The 24,827-nt window shown below is 33.9% G+C and overlaps 1 protein-coding gene across 4 annotated transcripts in view; it reads right to left on the minus strand.

The window, feature by feature from the left end:
* The window catches only part of LOC148178344 (uncharacterized), a 165,968-nt gene that overhangs the window by 85,711 nt on the left and 55,430 nt on the right, over nt 1–24,827 (minus strand). The gene's annotated exons all lie outside the window — the stretch shown is intronic.

Here is a 24,827-nt window from a genome sequence, read left to right on the forward strand (position 1 = left end):
ATCACATCACAGAATATGCCAAAAATAACCTTGCAACGAAAAATATCAGCAAATATTTAAGAACTAGTGCAATATTTGGGTATTTGCACAAGTGCTTTGAGTGAATATTTTTAAAGTTTTATTTTAAATTAATTTGAACAATAATAGCTATAATTAATACGAATTCCTCGAAAATCGAAAAAAGCGCAATTTGTTGTTTGTTGCACTTTAATATTTGTGCTAATTTTATAGTGCAAATATATAATAATAGAAATTGTATCGATGGTATCAAATTAATATTTATTTATTATACATGACGAGTTTGTTTATTTTTAGGTTACTGTAAGAATGGCAAAAAAATTATGTCAGACAGAAATTGGAAATTGTTAAAATTTCTTCAATAGGTGATTTTGAGAACGCTTAGGCCTTTGATACGACGTGGCATCGCCTTTAAAAAACGAAATAAAGGCAGAGTCGTAACGATTTATTAGAAAGACAGAATTTTAGTAAAACAAGCATAGAAACAACCTTTTACTGCGGCCGTTAAGCACTTTTAAAGCCTTGAAATCGCGTCTGTTGCACTGATATCGAATCAGACTGGATGGAATAAATAGACTGTTAAATAACGGTTGCTTGATTTCAGACACTTTTCACCTACCTATGTCCAAATTTAAAATGGGTTTATGGGGTTTAGACAAGAAGTGATATTTTTCTGTTTCAAATCTCGATCATATCTATTCAAGACGATAGGCAATTCTGAAAGGTATACAGAGAACAAGGGACTCTCTTTTTGGTGCAATATTTGTAATAAAGGTAGGTGACGAGTTATGTATATGCAGGAATAAGTTTGAGATAATGCAGGGAGTTCCATATTTTCGATAAAAATAAAACTTGTTACTCGATAAAGAAACAATAATTACAGAATATGTAAGTCTGGTAAGTCAAAAATCTAACTTTTTGAGTGATAACGTCGTTCCAGGCCATGCCGCAAACGAGTTTTTAGCCCTTAATAACCACGAAATTTGCGCATACGACTATCCTATGACCTCAATCTTAACATTTTTTGCAAAGTCTACTTGAAGATATGTTCTTCAAAGAAAAAGTGTTTTATACAAAAATTTGAGACATTAATTACAGTCTATGTTTAAATCCACATTTTCAAAAACGATGCTTACTCTGACGATTCAACTTTACAAATTTTTCTATTAAATTTATGAATAGGTGTCACCAAAACTTTAATTAAAAATTGCCGTAGAAAGCCAAGCCTTATTTATTTTTAAGTAGTTCAGATAGAGGAACAAGATCTTGATAATGATACTAAGAACTAGCTACTCTTCAGTCCACCTTAGGGTAGTTTTTAGGTAATGAAAAGCAAAGCATCGTTTATAAATTTACAATTTCCAACAGGTGCTTAGAACCGTTTTCCCGTATTTCCATCTCCATCCCAATACCACCCCGTAATAATCTTAATACGCCATCATTCGCCTTAATGCCACCGTCGTCGTGCAATCTGTTGTCGAGATAAATCCTGAAAATTAGCGTCGGCGTCGTGTGCGTTATGCGTCCCTTTGGTGAGATATCGTCCGTTTCAGGCAAATTTTTAGAAAGCTGAGCCAACATCTTATCTGATGCTTAGCTCGTGTCGAGTGTTCCTTGCGGCCCAGTTTAAATGTGGAAACACAATATCCGTATTCTTGTATTCACGACATCTAGGTAGATAGTGTTCGGTCATACATCCGTTACCACCATACTAGTAACATTTACACCGGTTAGAGAATAGAACGATAGCGTGTCTGACGTTACTTCCGGTATTTCAAGCTTTCTCTGTTTGTATGTTACTGCAATACGCGTTCCGCCATTGCAGATGTACTGAAAACGACCGATTTATTGCCTGCAACTGAGGTGCATCGTGCACATGCTTCTTTCCTGAAAGCCGAACGGAAATAACATGATACGGACAAAAAGGGGCGCACGGGGTGGAATGCATAGAGTAATTGTAAAGGGTGGCCCCTGGGGAAAACGGTGACACGGATATGTAAAGCGAATGCTTCGATTTCCCAGTAACATAACTTCCTCCTTTTAAAACCACTTTACTCCTTATTCTAAGCAAATTACAGGCAATCAAGAGCTCCCTTCTTGATATTCACCCATACATATTTCAAATTAAGTTCTCGGTAAAACGAATCTTATGCATAGTACGCAGTCGAGGCTTAAACGACGGCTTTATCTTCTTAACACCTAAACCTGAATTGTCGGAAGGCTTAAAGTCGATTGAATGGGAAAATTGGGGCGCTTAACGCAAGATGGAATAGTCCAATAAGCGGTTACGGTGTCATACGTTGGAGACAAATTCGCAGACTTGGTTTCTTCCTTCCGTCGTTTATTTCTTCTATTTTATTTACAGCCGAAGTTGGAGGCGGCGAATAACTGAGACGAAATTACAGCCGATTCCGGTGGCCGCGTAAAATATGCTTAAGTGGCGAGAAGGCAGCAATCTCACGGAACTCGGTCAATGCTTGTAGTGTGGACGGGTAAACTCCAAAGATAAATTTCCTTTGACATTTTGTGAAATCTGTTCTTCGCTCATTTTTGTATAGTTATTCGAATTATTTAGCCTCGTTTCAAGTAGTATTCGCTGTTTTTCAGAAGGTTGTAAAGTCCTTATGCAACCCTGAATTGGCCGGAATCTCTATTTCACAACTCTATGAAGCTCAAACCTTAAACAAGGAATTCACTTCCTGGTGGAAATTTATCTTTATTGCAGTCGTAACTTCGCACAACATACCATACGTGTATCTCCATATCATCTTCGTAACAAAGATGTCTTGTACAATATCCGTCTCGGGTATTTTATTAGAAAACTGCGTTGCATTTTTGGATCCGATAAAGTGAATTTTGAAATATTCGATCATGATTTATCGCCTAGAACGGCTCCTTTATTTTTACGAGTGTCACCGTGGTTTTGATTCTACACGAAGGCTTCTAAATTTTTTCAATGGTTGGTAATAAGACAAATCCGTTGAAAATCCTCGCATCCCAATCAGGAAGAGGCGCCTTCCTCTGATGTTCGTACCTAGGCAGCCCCGCTTTCATATCATTCAATCAAGAAATGTAGCAGGAAATATGGGGTTTGTCTCAGTCTTGCAAAATTAGGTTTCACAGCGGAGAACGGAATTGGCTAAAGTACGATATTTCTCAAAGCCACGCGTATAATGAAACCTTGAGAGACGCGCGCCATTTGACTTTAAAATATCTCCCGATTCTTGTGCTATCTTAACGCACCTTTACCGTATCGGGTTTCATTAAGTGCGAAGGGGCGCTTTTCAAACGGATGGTTTTTAATGTGAATAAATTCAATCCAATGGTGAAAATTGGCATGTGGGTTTGCATCGGTTCGCCGGATTAAAACGCATCCGGTGGAGTGTAAATATTTTCGCACGGGTTGGATACGGAAGAGATAAAAGAGGAAGTGTTGAATGGAGTTTTTGACTTTATCGAAGGCTGGGACTGATTGGAAAAATAAATACCGTTTAAAAATTTTAAAACTTTTTTATAATATCACTAAACTATATTTTATATATTGCTTTAAACTTCACCTCAAAGTGTTGCAAATTCAGAGTAAACAAAAATATAAACCTAGTATTTCACATTCTACCTCTACAACAATAATGTCAAGAATGCTCTAAATTGGAAATATATTGGGCCAGCAGAAAGTAAAGAATTTATACAGTTATGTATTTTATGGTTTTATTTTACGAACAAAACACATTAAATTTTATTTGCATTGTTAGGATGATTCTGAGGGGTAGTAAACGTAAAGTTTAAAAAGTTTTGAATTAACCATAACATTAATATCTTTTTATTACCTGTAATAAGTGCAGCTCTAAAATATTCTAACATTTGTTCGGCTTTCTTACAATTTGTATGATTATATTTATTATTATTGCCATGAAATTGACATAGATTGGTATTATTTATTAAAATCATATTGTATTTGTCATTGAATTCAGTTTTCTCCAGATTTTGAATTTTTTATATTTTAGGTTTTTTAAAATTTAACAATTTATATTTAAAGAATTCCTTATTGTATAAAAAAGTTCATGTTACATAATATAGCAATTACGAATTGTTACTATAAGAATACGTTATTTTACAGAAGCACAATTTTTCATTACCTTGGCAATTTTAATTAGGTATTAATATTAAAACAGAAACTCTTATTTAAATAAAGGAAAGCAGATCTGTATGATGTTGATCAGTATTGTTTGATAGATATATGTACAGGGTGTTTCCGATAAAATTTCAGGTCAAATCTCACCGTGTTGGTACACTGCATAATATATTATACAGACTGATTCACGTAACTTTACGACCCTGACGAACGGAAGATGCAACCAGTAATACGTTTTTCATATGTCACTTGATCCATAAACTAATCTTTTTTACATCTTGGACATCCCTTGAAAAAGTCAGCTAATATGATTATTAATATCGAGAGCTTCAATAACCATAATGTCGTTTTTGGAATTCGTGGTCATCCGTTTTCAATTTCCTATATGTTTTGGCCAGTTTTGGCGGAGTTCCTACTCTAAAACCGTTTACAAATTTTGTCTGTAGGATGCCTACGGTTTGAGTAACAGCATCGGTACAACACTTCCGCCGCTGCTGCATTCTTCATGCACTTACCATAAATCAAAAACATATCGACTCTTTCATCATTAGAGAACATTTAAAAGGTTTTAAAATTTTCGAAAATAACTTGTCAAATAATGACTTTGCTGTCAGAAGTGTACAAATTTCATGCTACATAAAGTTAACAAAAGGTATTAAGTTATTCATCAAAATTATTTTTGGTTGCATTTGGTAGTCGTCATTGTCATCATGCTAGGTGAATCAGCCTGCATACAGGGTGATTTTAAAACAGAGGCGGAAAAAAAATCCTAACAGCTTATTGTAAATGAAGAAAGTTGGCAGGTATCTTTTTCAAAATAGCTGTAGGAAGTTTAAAAAAAAAATTAAAGAAATTGATTCGAATTTTCATGCTACGCCAATGATAAGGTTACTATGCATAGGTACATTTATTAACGAACAAAAGGCTGTGCGATCAGGATTTCGGAATTTTTACCTTTACCTTAAAATTAATAAAAACCATGATTTTTTTTCTCTTTTATTTCAAAATCACCCTGTATATTATCATTTCTTAGCATCTTGGAAAATAACAGACTAACTAACAGTGCGATCAAAAATTATTATCTCGCAGTAGCTCTACTATAGATTCATACAGATAAAATTGAAAACAAGCCATGCAGTACTCCCAAGTTTTATTGGTTTTTAGAAATCTTAGCAATTAGCAATAGAATCAACTCTTATAATTAAATTATAATGTCAATTATAATAGTAGGTATACGGTCGTATCAATTTAGCAAAGACATGTGATAATTTGCTGCGAGCTAATTAATTTTTAATTGCACGTTAGCAGAAGAAGACGCTTATTTATTGCCATGTTTGTCCAAACGATCAGTTTTGACACATATCTGTTACAAATTTTTACTTTGAAAACCGTATCTGTACGGCTGTAAAAACTAAAAAACTGCGAAACTATTTTTTTAATGTCCATTACAGAATTTTCACTTTGTGTGACGGTTTTCGATTACGGAACCATAATGATTATACCAAACTTTAATAGAATATTGTCCATCACTTGTTGCAGAATAGCTACAAGTGGTGGAGAATCCCGTGATTAACTACATTTATTACTTATTATTTACTATTTGCATAGTTACCGTCAAAATTTTGCTTATCTTCTAAATGTCAGCAAAATTGTTAACTGTACTCATGGAATTCTATCATTGGTCATAGAAAAAGTATAGTATGCTAACTCGTTTGGAATGGTTATTCAGCACTTGTGCGGCATACTATCCACGCGTGCAGAATAAATGCAACTCCAAACTTGTTACAGAATATACTATTTCAATATACATTCTGATAAGCTTTTTTCTTCCACTTATGACTCAAAAGCTGTATAAATGTAGCAAGGCATTCCCGAACACCTGAGTATGATCAATAAAAATATTGTAACCTGTTTCATCGATTGGGATAAAACTTGGCGTATTGACAGATTTCCTCTCGTTATGAATCGTAAAAACTCCGTTAAATTTGACGTGTGGTTATTGTTTAATTTCAGCCAAATCCACCTATGTCAATCCCTCGTAAATCCCACCAATATCTACATTTCAAGTCTCACTTTATCACCCCATCTGAACAGATATCCCACTGTTAACACTCACAAATTTGCAGCGTATACTAGCAATAAAACGTCGACAGATATTGCTTATGCAGATTTTCTGGTTTGTAATAACGATCGGAAGAAGCACATGTCACGTCACAGCTGTTCTCGTTTTTTACAAGATTAAAATCCCAATAAACCAACTAATTATTATGCGAATATTAAACTTCACTGATGTGAACCTAGATAGTTTTCAAACAGCACGCATTTCTTTCATCATTATCTATGTCGGAATTTCGATAAACAATATACTGTGATGGTTCTTTTTATCTCCTTTTTGGGCCGGTCGAATTTTGAAGAGGATTGACACAAACTTTAGATGGTATATATATATATTCTTTAATTCTACAGACTAACTTCGTGATCGACTAACTACTAACTACTGATTACTGAATATGGAATATGGAATGCTGAATACTGAATGATTTTGAATACTGTTGGGGGTACAATTATATAGGTTCTGTTATCACTTAGACTCATGGACCTTCGTCATGCAAAGCATACATAATTAGCCATAATGATCAGTGATGGGTCCATGAATCATCGGTGGGATCATAACACTCCTCCCTCCTAAGTTTTTTGATATATGTGTGAATACAAATATATAAAAAGTAAAAAAACAATAAAGATAACATGGAGATATAAAAAAGGGAGAACTACTTAATAAATGCTTCTGAAATTTACATTATGAGTTTCGTTACTAGTTTGTTGAGGTATTTCAATCGAAAATTCACTTTGTGGAACAGTCTGCTGCACAGTTTGGGTATTCTGCAAACTTGACACTTCACTTTTGCGTTTTGAACACTTCGGCACCAATTTGTTTCTGTAGATGAAAGTGATCATGGCACCAAAGATTACGAAAATGAGCGACGAAAATATTATCACGGAGTGGTCGACGTAAGTTCCTAGGATAGGTTTGTTGATTTGGTCCTGTAGTACATCTGAAAACATCTGGAGTTGATGTTTGGCATCATGGAGTTGGTCTAAATCGACGGTTCGGAACATCACGGGTTTGGTTTCCATCCTGCTTAACTCCTTGATTTTCCCTGGGTATTTGACATTTCTCGTTATGTCGAAATTAGGGATGTAGTGATGAACGATGACGGTTTGGTTATAACTTGGTTTAAGGGATGAAGACATAGTGCGACCCACACAACCTGTGCTTAATCGAATGATTCCGACGTTTTCTATGGTTTTGTCCGTAGAGTCCTGTTTATCGAATTTGCAATTGATGGTGAGGCTCGTTGGCTTCGAAACAATGTACAACCATTCGTTGGGTCCAATTTTGTGATAAACTTCGAACTGTGCTTTAATTACGTTGAGATGACAATTTGTTGGTACTTCATTCGAATGTTCTACTTTAGGTGTAACTTCACAACTTGGATTTGAGGTAGTGGCGTATGTCATAACATCAGAACATAGTGTTATCCTTTCTTCCAGTGGTTGGCAGTTGGAAAGATCTTTCAATCCAGCGAATTCGTCTTTATCTATGCTGATAGTCAAGTAAGGATAGGAAGGCGTTATAAAGGAATATATGTTACAGTTGTAATGTTGAATAGGTAGAGGGATGACTTTAAAAAGATTATAATTTTTATGATCAACTAATGGAATTTTGAGAGAAAAGATTAATAATTCGTTGTTATAAATTGCATTAAGTTTACACAGTGAATATAGTTTGTAGATATCACTATAGTCATTCAAAGTGACTGGAAAAATAAAATCTGTACTAATTTTTATAGTTGAAAGTTCTGACCATAGGTCTTGAGGATTGATTACCTTTGGGTATATGATGTTTAGTTTAGCAAACATTATTGACGTTATGAGGGAATCGTACTCATTACTAAGTTCTACTATGATTTCGTTTAAGAGATCGAAATGTTTTGTGATAGAGTCTAGTTGTTCTATCTGAGTAACTCGATCTAAGACATTATTTGAAAATTGTTGAAATTTTCTAAAATTATTATTAATGTTTTCTTCGTTTGCTTTGAGGGTAGTAACTGATTTATTATAATTGTCGATTGTGGAAGACATGATTCGAATTTGTTGTTGCATGAGAATCGCTGTTTGTTTTTCGTTGTTTGCTAGTGACTTTATAGCATTATCATATCTTTGAGCATCCGTTGCATCGGGGGTACCAAAAAGAAATTTTAAAACTGTTGATGCTCCGTTAATTAATCCACGGCGTTGTCTATTAAATTTATTCGTTAGAGTGTGTCCGACTAGATGTCTGATTGTATCTGATTTTTCTAGCAAATGTTTGATTTGATTTTTCATAATTCGAATTGAGTTAACACAGTAAGCTGAAGGGAATTTGATCGATGTGATTGTTTCGCATAGATTTTGAGAGTTGTTAAAAATTAAATGGATATAAGCGAGTTTGTTAGAGAGAAACGAAATGTTTTTGAAAGTGAGAAGAGTGAAATGGTCGTTGCTTATGCGAATTTGGCCTAAATCTTGATAAAAAAGTCCTGACTTTTGTTCTATCGGCGTTATTTCGAAGTTATTCGTCGGAAGAGACGGTGATGTCTTTGCGAGTGCAAGGAGTAGTATTATTTGGATTCGTATCATCTGAAACAATGGTTGGTTTTAATAAATTTTTGTGGTACGTTTGTTCTCTATTTTTGATTTTTAGGACTACGGTTTCGTTAGCGTTTACTCTGATTATTTTAAATGGTCCTTTATAATGTGGTGAGAGTTTTTGAGAAGTTCCTGGAGTTGTTGATTTGCTTTTTAAGTAAGCATAGTCACCGATTTTGAATTTATAGTCGTTTGTTCTTTTGTCATAACGGATTTTAGATGTTTCTTTAGAGTGATTTGCATTTAATTTAGCGGTCTCGAATGATTTGTTGAGTCTCAGTTGTAATTGTTTATGGTAGTCTTCATATGTGTAACGAAATTCTGGTGTACGGGTGATTGAATTTGGTAGTAGTGGTTTGTGTCCGAATAACAATTCGTAAGGAGAAAAATGTGTAGTTGAATGAATTTGACAATTGTATGAAAACATAGCTGTTTGTATGAATTGATCCCAGTTATTCTGTTCTTTGTTGACGAAATGTTTGAGGTAGTCTTTAAGAGTAGCGTGTGATCTTTCTAAGGCACCGTTACTTTGAGGATGGTAAGGACTTGTCGTAATATGTTTTATTTTGAAAAGTTTATTGATCTCTTTAATTAAATTTGATGTGAATTCGGTTCCATTGTCGGTTACTATACTCTCGGGTGTTCCAAATATTAGTATAAATTCACAAAATTTATCCGCGATTGTTTTAGATTCATGGTTCGGTAATGGGTATGCATAAGAAAATTTTGTTAAATCATCTTGTAAGGTGAGAATAAATTTATTTCCGTTTTCCGTTATTGGTAAAGGTCCTACTATATCCAGAAATAGCTTTTCGAATGGTCTGGATGAAGTCGTAGTAATTTGCATTGGGGCTTTAGTGGGATGTCTATTAATTTTGTTTATCTGGCAATTTCTGCAATTTTTTATGAATTTTTTGATGTCGTGTTTCATACCGTTCCACTTGTAGTGTTCTTTTATTCGTTTGTAAGTTTTGCTAAACCCGGTATGTCCTGAAATTGAAGTTGAGTGGTTTTCGGTTAAAATTTTGATTTTCTCGTTTTCAGATGTTGGCGTTAGTTTTTCGGATTGAATTATCGTAATTTTGACTACATCGCTAAAGATGAACGAGAGCATGCTGTTAAAGTTTGTCATTTTAATTTTTGTATTGTAGTAGGAAGGATCTTTGATGAAGAGTTGCCTTTCCTTTTCTAAATTAGCTTTATCGTAGAGGTTGATAAGAGAATAGTAAATGTCTTGGTAGGTGGGTTGATCAAAATGATTTAAATGTGTGATTAATATGTAAGTTTTAGAACTGTTGTTTTGTAAAACAATAACATCGTGAAGATTAATATTATCTGCATTCAATACATTTAGATCGTATTTTTCATTTAGAGTTTCGTAATTTTTGTTGTCTGGATGTAGATCTTTGGCTATAAATAAGACATTAGGACTTACGTTAAAGATATTTTCTTTTATTGAGGAAAATTCAATTGTTTTGTCGTTTTTGTAGTGATATTCGAGAAATTTCGAATACTGTCTGTCGTCAGTGGTTATGGGTAAAACTGGATTTCGTGACAGTGCGTCAGCATTTGCGTTTAGACGACCAGGCTTGTACACAATTTCATAATCAAATTCACTGAGTTTTAATTTCCATCTTAAAAGTCTAGATGATTGATCTGAACAATTGAATAACCATTGGAGAGGACGGTGGTCTGTGATTATTCTGAATTTTTGACCATATAAGTACGGACGATATCGCTTGACAGCAAATAAAATAGCGAGAAGTTCTTTTTCAGTTGTTGAATAGTTGATTTCTGATTGATTCAATGTGCGTGAAGCATAAGAGATAGCTAAGTCTTTGCCTATTTCGCCTTGAGATAAAATAGCACCAATTGCAAAATTTGAACTATCGGTTGTTACGATGAAAGTTTTCTCAAAGTCTGGATACTGAAGTATGGGTTCTGTTGTTAGTATTTGTTTCAATTGATCGAATGATTTTTGTTGTTCTTCTTTCCATTCAAATGGATGATTTTTCTTTAAAAGGTTTGTGAGTGGTTTAGCAATTTTTGCGAAATTTTTAATAAATTTCCGATAATAACCTGCTAGGCCCAGAAATTGTTTAACATTTTGAACTTTGGTCGGAATGGGAAATTTAGTAACAGCTTGAATTTTCATAGGGTCAGGTTTCACACCTTCTGCAGATATAATATGTCCTAGATATGTTATTTCTTTTTTCATGAACTCGCATTTGTCGGGTTGAAGCTTTAAATTATTTTCGCGAAGTCTCTTGAATATAGCCTTTAGTTTTTGTTCGTGCTGTTCAATTGATGAAGCATAAATGACAATATCATCAAGGTACACAAAACACTGTGAGCCTTGTAATCCGGTTAAAACTGTATTCATCATTCTTTGGAATGTTGATGGAGCATTTTTCAAACCGAATGGCATACGAGTGAATTGATAATGTCCAGTGTGTGTCGAGAATGCTGTCTTATAGGCATCGTTTTCATCCATTTTGATCTGATGAAACCCATTAGCTAAATCAAGAGTTGAAAAATAACATGAATGACCTAATTGATCCAAAATTTCTTCGATGTTAGGAATTGGAAATGAATCACCGACTGTAACTGAATTTAATTTGCGATAATCCACAACAATGCGCCACTTTGGTTTACCAGAGCTATCAACTTTTTTGGGGACGATCCATAGTGGTGCGTTGAATGGTGAAGTTGAGGGTTCTATAATCTTTTGATCGAGCATTTTATCAATTTGGTTAGATAATTCTACTTGATGTACTTTTGGAAAGCGATAGATTTTTGAACTGATTGGTTCTGAATTTGTTGTAATGATTTTATGACGAATTGCATCTGTGTGCGTTAAATGATCTCCTGGTAGTTGAAAAATATCGTTATAGTTGCGACAAATTCTAATTACAGATTGTTTTTCATCGCCGTTTAAGTGGTCAAGTCGAAGATTGGCATCAAGAGTTTCCAATCTTGTTTTAATGTATTGTTTTTGATTCGTGATATTTGACTCGGATGTGTTAAGAAAAATGTTACTGCGGTCCTCACTGAATTCTTCCAGAAGTAAATTTATATGATTTATTTTTACAAATTTGTCTGTAGTGTTAACTATTGTTGTTAAAGCTTTCTTGTCTTTGTTTACAAATAGGATAGCTTTTGCCAAAAAAACACCATCGTGAACTTTAATTTCCGGTGAGAGTCCAACATTTAAATTTCCTTCGTTAACTATATTGACTTCAATAACAGTTTCAGAACGCGGTTTTAAAATTGTTGGTACGGAAGAGTTGATCGAATAGGAACAATGCGGATACAGTTTTAGTGGGAATGGCAAAGATTTTAATTTTAATTCAGAATTACTCAAATCAATTACTGCTTCTTGTTCGGTTAGGAAATCGTTACCGATAATACCATCGTAAGGAATAGCGTTATCACCTTGGACAATTTGGAATTTGATCTTTAAATCGTGATTCTCGAAATGAGGTTCTAAGGAAACACTGCCTGCAGTTAAAATTGCATTATTAGAGTCAATACCAGTTATCATGGTGGTATCGTTAGGATTATAATTTAATGATGTTGTCTTCAACTTATCGGTTTTTATCAGAGAGACATTTGCACCAGTGTCAACAAGAAATTTGAAATTGATTATTTGTTTTTGATTGTTGAAATGAGGAAGATTTACAAATGTAAGATTTGACTTGGATAAATCAATATGATAAGAGGATTGTTTATTTAAAAATTCTTTGTCGATATTCTGCATATGAATTTGATTTGATTTTTTGAAATTATGATTTCTTGAATGCGTATCGCTTTTTAGTAATGTGGGATGTCCAACAACGCGACACTGATTGCGGACATTTTGGCGTTTAAATTTACCGAATTTGATGAGGATGATGTGGAAGGTAAATTGTGTGAACTTGATTGATTTTTGTTATTATTATATTGTCGTTTTCGACATTCTGAAATCATATGTCCTTTATGTTTGCAATAGTTGCAGAATTTTGAGTTTTGATTTGTATTTTGATTTTGGCGATTAGAGTTAGTCGTACTATGAGAATTAGAGTTAGAATTAGAGTTAGTTTGTCTTTGTGAGTTTGAATAATGGAACTTAGATTGATCACGAGAAGGGTTTCGACATTCTTGAGTTTTATGACCTTTTTTCTTACAGTAGGAACAAAATAATGTAGAAGTGTTACCGTTGCAATGTGGATTTCGGGCTAAGAGATATTTTTCTTCTGATAATGCTTCGCGTAACGCATCATTTAGTGTTTGCGGTTTTGATCTACGTAAACAATTCGAAATAGCATCATTTGAATGTAAAATAAATCGTTGAAGTGCAATTTCCATTATCATAGCTGTTCTACCTGGATTTTGGATTGCATCCTGTAAAGCTGATGTGTTTAGGGCGATAGTTTGTAGATTTTCAATACGATTAAAATAATTTTGAACTGACTCATTTTTATTTTGTTTAATTAAATTTAGTTCTTCTAAAATTTGTGATAAATCGCGACGATCACCGAATAATTGAAGTAAATAGAGATTTAATTCTTGCAAGTCTTTGAATCGTCTGTTTCTTGTTTGAGCACGAGCTGAACCTTTTAGTTTCGATTCAATGTAAGGAAGTAGTAATTGCTTCTGTTGATCATTGCATAATGACCAAGCTTGTGTACAATCTTGAACAAAATCATAGAGTTTTTCTCGATTTCCATCAAAGTCGTCAGAAATGATTGCTCTTATATCAGATAGATTGAAAGTTTGGACAGAACTTTCATTTGGATTTTGATTTTGATTTTGATTTTGATTTTGATTTTGATTTTGGTTTTGATTTTGATTTTGGTTTTGGTTTTGGTTGGATCGTGTATCGACCATCGTATAGATAAGTTAGAAATTCGTGGTCAAAAGAATAATTCCACTTACCGTGAAGATGACTCGGATCTAGAAGTTTGTTTCTTCCTTTTCGTTTTCGACCAGTAGACTTGAAATCAGGTTGCGGATTTTCAACAAAGTTGACCGTATCTTCCCTTTTTCACAAGTTTTTCTGCTCCCGGTTGGAAATCCTTAACGACTGCGCCAGTTTGTGATGGTTCTTTTTATCTCCTTTTTGGGCCGGTCGAATTTTGAAGAGGATTGACACAAACTTTAGATGGTATATATATATATTCTTTAATTCTACAGACTAACTTCGTGATCGACTAACTACTAACTACTGATTACTGAATATGGAATATGGAATGCTGAATACTGAATGATTTTGAATACTGTTGGGGGTACAATTATATAGGTTCTGTTATCACTTAGACTCATGGACCTTCGTCATGCAAAGCATACATAATTAGCCATAATGATCAGTGATGGGTCCATGAATCATCGGTGGGATCATAACAATACTTTGGTATTCGACGTTGTGTGAGGATGCTTCAAAGCTTTGAAATCTCGACATTTCAGCAAAAACGACTACCACGTTTGTTTAAAATTAATATTAAATGTCTGATACAGTTGTTACCAAGAGTTACGATTGATTGTATTATCAGTAGTTTGTAGTTGGAAACTAGATGATTGAAAATTATTGAACTAGTGGGGATGCGAATTATGATTTTAGTCAATCGTGGTAAATGAAGCTCTCACGGTCTGTTTGTAGAAACGAAGCTCACATAGAGACATTTATTTCCATTACGGCGGAAAGCGCTAGAACAATGTTATATGATGCTAAAAATACAAGTAATGAATTTGAAGCCATTAAAAGTTGAACCGAGTTTGATAAAATATGTTGGCGGCTCTGAACGAACTTGGAAACAAGAATCCGAATGCTGCAACAAACTCGTTTCATTGCAATGTTTATATTCTGCACGTAAAAGTCAATGTCTATACGGTCGGTGAAAATAACTACCTACATGAATTCTTCTATTCTTTCATGCCTTATTTTTCTCCCATTAAGTCTCTCATTTACACCGTCGTAAATTACAATCGCTCTTCAAGTGTAAGTACTTATAACACGATGAAACCATAAAATCGCTATTTATACTTCCCTCTTTATCTCTGTAATACGTCCCGTTGTTCAGCAGTCAATTTAAATTCATTCCTGCAACCAACAATCGCAATAAAATAAAAACCGACGCTTTTTTTCCGGGTTGATTCTTGCGTTAATTTGGCGGTGTAAGTGGGCCCTTTAAAAGATAATCTTCTTTATATTTCCACGCTTTTCCCTCTTTTCAAACATATAAGGGGTTTATCCTTTTAACCTCAATGGAGTTTCTGTATCACAGTAAATGTCTTAGCAACGACTACGAAAATATTAAGGCAGGTAGGGAGGATTCCCATTTTCTAAGTTTTTTGTTTAAATCAACCCTCGGTTTAGTTAACGCCCCAAATTGCCTGCACTTCTGCGGAATTATTGAAGGAAGCCCTGAAGGAAAGTGAGGAAAATGAGATGCAAACAGGGGATGTTCATATTCATAATCATTTGCCGGCTTTTGGTGGTCGTTGACGAAGGAAAAATTTCGCTTTTATTAGAGACCCTAGGATCTCACCTTTCGGAATTGTATTAAAAATTTAGAAACGGATAAACATGTGGTGAAATGAAAACACACAATTCTGGACACGACATAAATAAAAAGTGTATTACAACACAATGTTGTGCGGGTTAACAATTCCGGGTCCACAATGAAAGAAATGGATCACAAATAATTTATCGTTGTGGTTATTTGAATAAGTGTTTGAATTAGCACCATCGTGTGTTATTGTGAAAATATGTATTCACAAGTTATTAATGTTGGATATAAAACAATGGATTCAGATATATGAAAATTAATTTTATTAATTCAGTTATTGCATGGGTAACTTAATTTAGCACTCTCATAATTCTATCTACTGTAATATGTAGTTATTATTAATTTACAACGTCAGAAAAGAAATTTATTTACTTTTACAACTCTCGGAATTCAGGCTGAGAATGTAATGGTGCATACACAACTTATAAAGTAGACTTGCAGCGTTAGTTTATGCAACTCAATTTAAGCTCACTATCAACAGTACAACAGAAGTTTCAATGCGTTTAACGAAAAATCTTTGCAGATATGAAAATATTGTTTCAAACTTCAACAAAGTAATAACATAAAAGTTGAATAAACTGGATAAGAAATTATTGACAGAAACTGAATGTGTACGGTTTTGGAAGAACCGTAAATTTATATTATCGGTTGGTTAGCTTTGATTAAAATTTGCTTGATTGGATACATAAAGTTTTGACCGGAGTTTTGTAAAATTTAAAACAATAAAACAGACCAAAATATAAGCCAAGTTTTTCTTTTCTAGCTATGCAAGAGGCACAATTCGCATATTCCGTTTCAGGAATAATTTTTAACTTCGACATATCCACCCCCACAATGACAACCGGCAGATGGCGCATTTAGAGGGTGTCAACAGGCTTCGGGTGAACCGAAATTATCATCTGTGTGCTTTTGCACTATCATTACTATCGTCCCCAAACATAAGAATCTACTTATAAACAGGATCAGTGGTGGGAAATGGGTCGTCGGTTATTTTAAGTCTTGGTGACGCAACGAGAAAAATCTTAGGCATGCCGTGTAATAACTTTGCCACCTGTCGACGAAAATTGCGTTAAATGAAATTAATTGTGTTTATATTTCCAAAGTAATCACAATATTGGAAATGTAGCGTGAAATTTCGAACGTGATCTAAAAAACGTTGTTTTGTCAGAATGGGAGTTGGGAATTTATAGCAATGCGCGAGTGAATATTAGTAAAAGTTTTCTCTTTAGCAGTTTGTGCCAGGGCAATGTTGCGTTTGAGGGTAATAATTTTGCAGACATATTATTCTCAATCTAAAATTAAATTGTTTTCAGTTTCATCACAATATTAAGATTCCGAAGAATGTTTTGGTTTTATAGCTTCACCTCATCGTTTCGTACACAACAATGATTTACTCAAAATAAAAATAGAGCCACATTAAACTGTTTAATTTATGTTTTCAACCATGCATGATTTGATGATGCGTCTCAGTGGTCAGTTACGTTTACTGATGATCAAAGTTAGCATTTCCAACTTATTTTCAGCACGTTTTTAATAGTCCTCATAACTCAAGCTAACGTTAATTGGATCTCCTTAAACATCTGCTACTTAGTCAAAAAACCAACTCAGGTACAGTCAAGCATTACTTTCAACTCTATTGCTTCCGTATTCCGCTCATCCAAATTCCGTTCGACTGATTTATTAATAGGCCACGTGCCAAATTGTCGCCGACACCGTTTTCAATGTCGTTTCTTGTTTGTTGTTTAACTGATGAATTTCTATCCAATCTTTCCGACGTATGATTCATCCAAAGCTCCTTGATCTCGTATTTTTGTGCTTTTATTTAGGTAGCGGAGGTAAACAGGGTCGGCAACGTTTTATTAAATATTTTAAATTTCCCTTTGTAAATCACAGCCAGCGCAAACATAATATGAGAATAAATTTGGGCCAATTTGTACGATTCCACATTGTGCCGGTTATAATATGTATAAATTTAAATAAAATGCGACCTCCATAATTTCGTTTGAGTTACGTTGAATCATAGGTGTGTGGGCTTACCCTATACTATTTTGGCACGGGCTTCGCCGACGATGATTCATGCTTTAGACACCTTTCGCCAAGGTATGCGGAGAAAAGGTAGAACAAAGCGATTTATTTCGTGGAATGTGATATTTATTAGCATTCTATGTGAACCTATATGTTAAATATTTAGTAAATCCTTTGAACTCGTTGCACAAAGTTCTGATAGATAAACATAGCTTCAATTATGGATCAAATAACACACAAATTCTACCTAGTAATTTAAAAAGGTAAATAAAACTCCAAAACAATTTATTTACAGTTTTAAAAATTTATATATCAACATGATAAAAAAAACATCAATTTTTTACAACGCTTTTAATTCACATAACTTACCGAAGATCAACGCGAAATTCCATGTGGTTTAATAGTAGGACGCCTGTTATTTACAGACTTCACTAATGAGCTCGAAATAAACCACCCATTTCCAGACAAACAGCAATGAGATTCCTAACTAGCAATTTTTAGATCCAAAAAAAAATCAACATGTTACCTTTCTAACAAATTAATTAAAATTCATTGATTATCTTCACAATTTTAATTAAGTAATTATATTTTATAAGATAATGGCCCCACGAACACATCTTTTAATTAGGTACATTACATTAAGTGCTTAATATTCCATGATTCTACGTTCTGAAGCCCTGAAGTTACAAATTTATGTCGGTCTTAATTTATGTTAGCATAAATCGTTCCTAAATTATACCCCATTTTTACGCTTTTTTAGTTTGCTGTCAAAAGCACGGTTAAATTTGTTAAATGCTTCAAATATTAAAGTCCTTGTTGTGGGGTTAAATATTCTAAATATTAAAGTTTTATTGGAACATCAGTAAAAATTTATTTCATGGGGCATTGAAAATGTCTTTATTACAGAATGCTGAAGTTTTGTTAAAACTACACGTAAATAGGTCAATGACAAATAGGTAGAGTAGAATAATACACAATATGATAAAAGATATCTCCGTATTTTGGAAAATACAAAGATTGATTTCATAATACATTACGGCTATAAACTAATAGCTAATCAAGAAAGGTAAACTAGGTTGAAAAATCTAATTAATTCAATTTTTTTGGTTCCTTTTTTGGTTTTTTGGTTGCCTTCATCCCTTTCTCAATGGCCGTAACCTTACCTTACACCTATATAATATTACATATTTATAACAAATAAAAGAAATTCTTAGCTTTTTATAACAAATAAAAGAAATTCTGAGCTTTTATCATATAAAAAAGTACCATTACGAAATCTCATAATTCATTCATACCTGAGGCACTCTAATAATTCGATTTAATGGTCCCGTCGTAGAAAAGATTGCATTAATATTATTATTAGCAGTCCTGTTCTAAAGATACACAAAATTCAATTAAATCTGGACATGTGATGAATAATTCTACAGTGCCGACGGCAAATAGCTAATTATCAAAATTAAATCCAAATTATCTGAAACAGTAAATCAATAGCGGATCAAAATGCACAATAATAACAATAAATAAATGTTCGACTACAAAAAAAAATAACAATTTACTGTTCAAACACGAAGACGAATATAAACCTTCTATCTCAAAACCACATTTTTATTAATTCTGGTCAAGTCCTTCAATCACAAAATCTCCATAGTCACCACGATACAAACAACTATAAGACAATAAATTGATCGTCCCAATACCGATGTTGTCTGAACATTTTTTTAATAATTACCGGGTTGTACATTATTTGTAAAACAACACTGGGTGGCTCCAAGTTCTTATCTTTTATTAATATTAATTTCCCATATCAACAAACTAGCTGTTGCATCACTTCTGTATTCATTTTGGGTTATTGGCTTAATATTAGCTGAATATTAGATTAGCAGTACTTAATTAAAATTCATAACATAATAATAAAATTATAATAGGTACTGTGGATGTTACAGTTTTCCATGAACCGCAATAGTACCCATAATAACATGTCCATAATATGAAATTGTTAATGTAGGTGTACGAGACAATAACATCTAGTCATTATTGTTTTGTTCTATGGTAAATAATTGTAATCCGAATTTATTGATTTAAAAATAATCATAAATGTGACTATATTTATTATTAATTATGCAAATACTTGAATGATAGATTCAACGTTTGTTGCTTCCTATTTTTATATATCGGGTGTAGAGTAGATTTTTCTAGAAAAACAAAGGTTTGTGACAAACTTGTATAGCCACAGAATTTTCTTTTTTCCGTAATTACGCAATAACCGTAAAATGTTCTTATTGGTAATAAAAAACACACCTAATCGATGCCAATCCAATTTGACTAACTTCAGCACACCTGGCCTTAATGCTTCAACATTTCAGTTCAGCTACAATTTCATGCAACATTTCCACACAAAGACTATCTGAATATTCATCATCGCGATTTATACACGAATATGCATGATTATAAAATAAATCTCAACGAAAGCATGCATTTATCAATCAGTGTGTAGAAAACTCTCATAAAAAATTAAATAAATGGTTACAAGATTTATTTTTGTAAAGTCTATCTTTACATAACTAATTGATGTCGGGTTTTCGTAAATAACAATAAATCTAAACCGTGTGGTATTTTCAGCAAATTTTCGTCGTCTAACAAACGAGTGGGTTGGCTTACTAATCACTTTTCAGTGCAAGGAACTTAACCATCAAACCTTCCGGAATAAAATTTAATCATTTGAGTTTGTATTTCCTGGGAAAATGCATAAAATAAATGAAGTTGAAATTATTTGTTCTTTTTTCTCGCGATTTAATAATATACAGTCTGTAGAGTTTCTTTCCGGTGAAAGCTTTAAATTGAAACTTTATGCAACACGTACTGAGTGCAATCAAATAAAAATGACAGTTTTCATAATAAGAAGCCCTTAATTTTTCTTATTTAAAACAAACTTTTGAATTCATCACGGTTGCCTTAACAAACTTGCATGACACAAGACAATCGTAGCGTGACGCCTTAGTGCTAATTTTTGCTATGTCTGTGATTTGTTTGATTCTATTTTTATTCGCTTTACATCGCCAGTTGTTCTAGTAAGTTCAAAAATCAACTCAAAATAGATGCGGTAAAAGTGAAGGCCAAGGGGAAATGTGGAACATTTTAGCGTTAGTCATGAGGAAAAATTGTCGGTCAAGAGATTTGCTGTTTGGACTGAAATATGAATCCGACGAGCTAAGAATAAATCTGTTAGTGGAGAAAGAAAGAAAAATGTCGTGGACTTTAATGTGTTGACCACATTGTTGAAAAAATATTGAACAACAACAAAGGCAGATATTAATATTTTCCTTCAATCACTGAATAAAGTTGAGTTTTTGATTGTTATTTTAATTTCGAAATGACATTTATTTAGACCCACGTGACATAAGAATGTGTAAAAGTATGTTACTTTGACAGGAATTCAAATTCTGTGTAAGCAATTTTGGTCAGGATTTTTACTTTATGTAAAAAAAATTAATGTAAAGCATACTTTACTGCAAATCCACATCCAAATTTATTTTTCATGGGAAATCTAAAGGTCATTTCACATTTGACAGTTGAGATTCTCCAAAATTCAATGTTTACCTCCAATTTATCGACTTTTGTTAGATTTCACGGACATTCGCGTCGAAGAATCTGCGTAAAATTCAGGATTTTCGCACCCTAAAACAGTACGAAATTTCAATTTTAAAATAATTGTCAAAACTGTTACTTGAAATATTTCTTATTAAATTTTGCATCTTGCTCCAATTGTAGAAAAAAATTTGTTTCCTACTCGTGCGAAATAAATGTTACCACACAAAGTCTAGCCCGTAAAATTCACACAAAAATAGCCATTTTTTGTGGAGATAAATAAATTAAAAGACCACACTTTGAAAATCAGTATGTAGTTGATGCATCACAGTAATTAAAATTTGAGGTAAAAAATTTACATTTTCAAATTAACGGGATATCCAGTAATTTGCGCTCGTAAAGTCTTCAATCAATCAGTTTCTCTAATTTCTAATTCTAATTCTCTAATTTCTCTAAATTTAAAATGTTCATTTATACTCGTATTTTTGATTATTTTAGCAAAATTTTTTTTAACTGATATTTTTCAAGCACACAATTTTCTGGTAAATACATATTGAAATTTTCGTAGAATTGGCTGTTAAAACTGCGAACCACAAAGCAGAATTAAAATTAAAATAATGTTTAAAAATTACGTAGTTTATAAAATGTGGTATTTATTGTAGAAATTTGGAATTTCCATAGTGCAGTGTAATCGCTTGATTCCATCTAGCCCACATAAATCTAGTTAAAATGCAAATGTTTATTTTTTTACAAAGCTTAGTTCAGTGCTTTTTTAACAAACATTAATTTAAAAAAATTAATCCTCTCTTGATTCTGAATTATGTGAGTAGTTTTAGCTCTAAAACACCCCATAAAAGTTTCCTTCTTTCTAACTTCCAAACTTTCTTTAATTATTTCCCATTTGGAAGCAACAACTCGACCATCGCATTTGTAAAGTCGCGTATCTCAACTTCATAAAACTGTACGTGGAAAACTTGGGATTGTGTTTTGTAAACTTTTCAACTTGATGCTTTTCTACTTTTCAGCGGACGCTGTACCATCATCCATCATTCTTACTAATCCGGCTCTGTGCCAAACAGTGACTTTTCAGCGATAGTGTCAAGAAAAAATACTTTATAGCCTTTCACTCGAAAATAGATACGTTGCCCCACCATCGCTGAAATTTATACAAGATCATAAAATTAATTAATTGGATGAGGAGGTCTTTCCCTGAGGGCCGCAATTTTTAATTTCGTTTTAAGTTTGTATTAATTTCGGGCATATGAAAGGGCGCCATCTGTCCGGGCGCGCGTTTTCCGGGCCGTAACAGTCAATTTCCGCGCTAATCGCAACGTTCCGGGTTAATCCGGTTAGCTCTCCGGGACTTGCTTTGTTATTGTATAAATTTGCATGCGTGCTTCGGTAATCAGAATTTTGGACGAGTGGACGACAGCAAAAGACTTTTTTCAACAGACGGTTCGACATTACATGGTAAAATATTAAATTAATGTTAAATAAAAGTACGACATTAAATTAAAAATAAACGTTGCAATTCAAAAGCTGTGTTGACTTTTACTGGCGCTGCAGTTTGCGAAAATAGCAGTTGAATGGATAAAGTTGTTTTAATGCAAAAAAGACAGCAATAAAATCTGTATTTGTTTTAGTACAAGTTACTTACGAACAAAGAATTCAAGCGGAGCTAAATTGTTTGCTGTCACCAATGCAAATTGCAGCCAAAAATTTTGCATTCTGAGAAAATTGGTATTTTTCCAAACAAAATCCGGAAACAATTTTCGGAGTATGAAAAACAACAAACAAAATCTGCGTTGCTTAATTTACGCCGCAAACAAAACAGTGACAAAAGATTAATCATTTTCTAAATGGTAAATAAATTGGAAAATAAAAGTCGGGCCGAAAAATATTTGTAAACACGTGACGCCCAAGATTAGCAGCGACAATATCATCAATTACGAAAATGCGTAAACGCGCCAAAATTAGCCCACATAATTTCGTTATAATTTCGTCTGGTGAGTTTTAACAATTTTATCTGGCGAAAGAGACGCATTGTCCCTTGGAAAAGCACGCAACTCGCACCGAATTAAAATTTCCAGTCTTTCCTCATCCATTTTGTCCCAGCCGACGTGTCCATTAGAGTATCCATGTTGATGACATGTTTTGCCCTTTCCACTGGGACAAGAATTTCCATGGTGGTGTGAGTACGTGACGTGTGCATGTAGTCGTGCGTTAGAGGACCAGAACGTGTCAATCACCAATGAATAATGTAATTAGACGGCAATCAATCATCAAGCGTGAAACGCAGCTGCGCTTCTCACGCTGTGGACATATTATAACGCCAGTATCAATTACAAAACGTTGTGAAAAATGCAGAAAATTGGATAATGTTAACGTGATGGAACCTAGTCGTTTAACAGATAAGAAACAAACGATTCTATAATTACAGAGTGGTGATAATGGGGCACCCAATTGCGGACGAGACGGGAAATGACGACTATTTCTCTTCAGGGTTGATGATGGGAGTGAATTAATAAACGAATAAAATAGGCCGTTGGTAATCTGTCGGGTTTGTTAATTCGGGAATCGAGAATTAATTAGTACTGAAGCCCTCTTTACTGACAATGATTGAAATGGATTTCGCTGAATTGAATTATTGTTTGGGGGCTGATCAGTCAAAAGCGTACTGTTGCCGAACTGGGACACTTCGAAAAGAGATCGACTCAATTAACGAAGGGTGCAATTTAAATTTGCCAATATTGATTTACCAAAAAATGTTTAAAGAGCCAGTTGAATTCTTTATTTTGTAAAAGTGGCTTACACATAAATGAAATTAGAAACTCTAACCTATTTCGTTCTCAGCTAAATGTTTATCGAAAGCCCGTCACTAACACGACTCCTGATGGCCGCACCGACGACAACACAAGCCTGAAAAAAGAACACGGGAACTGCAAATTGTAATTTACGTCTGTCGCCTGCCCTAATTAAATTCATTAAACCGGAAGGCGAGCCTAAATGAATCGATATCAGAGTCTGATTTTTTTCATTATGGGCGAACAGGAACAGGATAGGATGCTCCATCCTGGAACAATGGACGGAATGAAAGGCGAACGCAAAAAGTCCTGACATCCCCGATAGCCTTTTGTTTAAATTGATTCGGCGGCAACGGAATTTAATACCATTCCAGAGCTCAGTAATTGTAAAATAGACGGAGCAATCGTTTTCGGCGAGCCATTCAATTCGATTTTATATGGACGGCGAGACCGGAAATCGCGATTTTAAATATCATTCGTGCTGGATTATTATTGCGTTTATTGACGTGTGAAGGAGGTAAATTTTTTCCCAAACAAAGCCCCAGTTGTTATGAATGTCGAACTAATCGGCGAATTTAAACTAAAAAATTAGTAATATCTACAATTCAAATGCTGCAATGATAGGGTCTGGAGCACATAAAATGGGAAAGGCGGAACGGTGCGTTTCCGGGTTTTTACCGGAGAAATGTAGAATACCATTAGTTCTCCGGGTTTGTGAGTTATGATAGGGAAAGTTTGGAATCACTTTTAATGAAGGTCGGCGACAATCTGTGCCAAAGTAGCATGCGACAGAATCGTTGAGAAGTATTCAGCCATATTCTGAGTTTTCGGGTTTTTGCTACGTAGCAAACAAAATGATTTCATCTAATCAATTAATTAGTTACAGTTAGTATTCTTTAAACTGCAATACACGTTTATTTGTGCATTTTTATCGCTTCCAACTGCTGAGGCCGTTCCAGACAATAAAACTGTATTACAGTGTAATTTGTGGTGTACTTAATGGTTTTTCCAAGTGTTCTAACA

This window comes from Gnatocerus cornutus, chromosome 2 (genome assembly GCF_029298725.1).
Source record: "Gnatocerus cornutus isolate USDA-ARS CGAHR chromosome 2, icGnaCorn1.1, whole genome shotgun sequence".
Lineage (NCBI taxonomy): Eukaryota > Metazoa > Arthropoda > Insecta > Coleoptera > Tenebrionidae > Gnatocerus > Gnatocerus cornutus.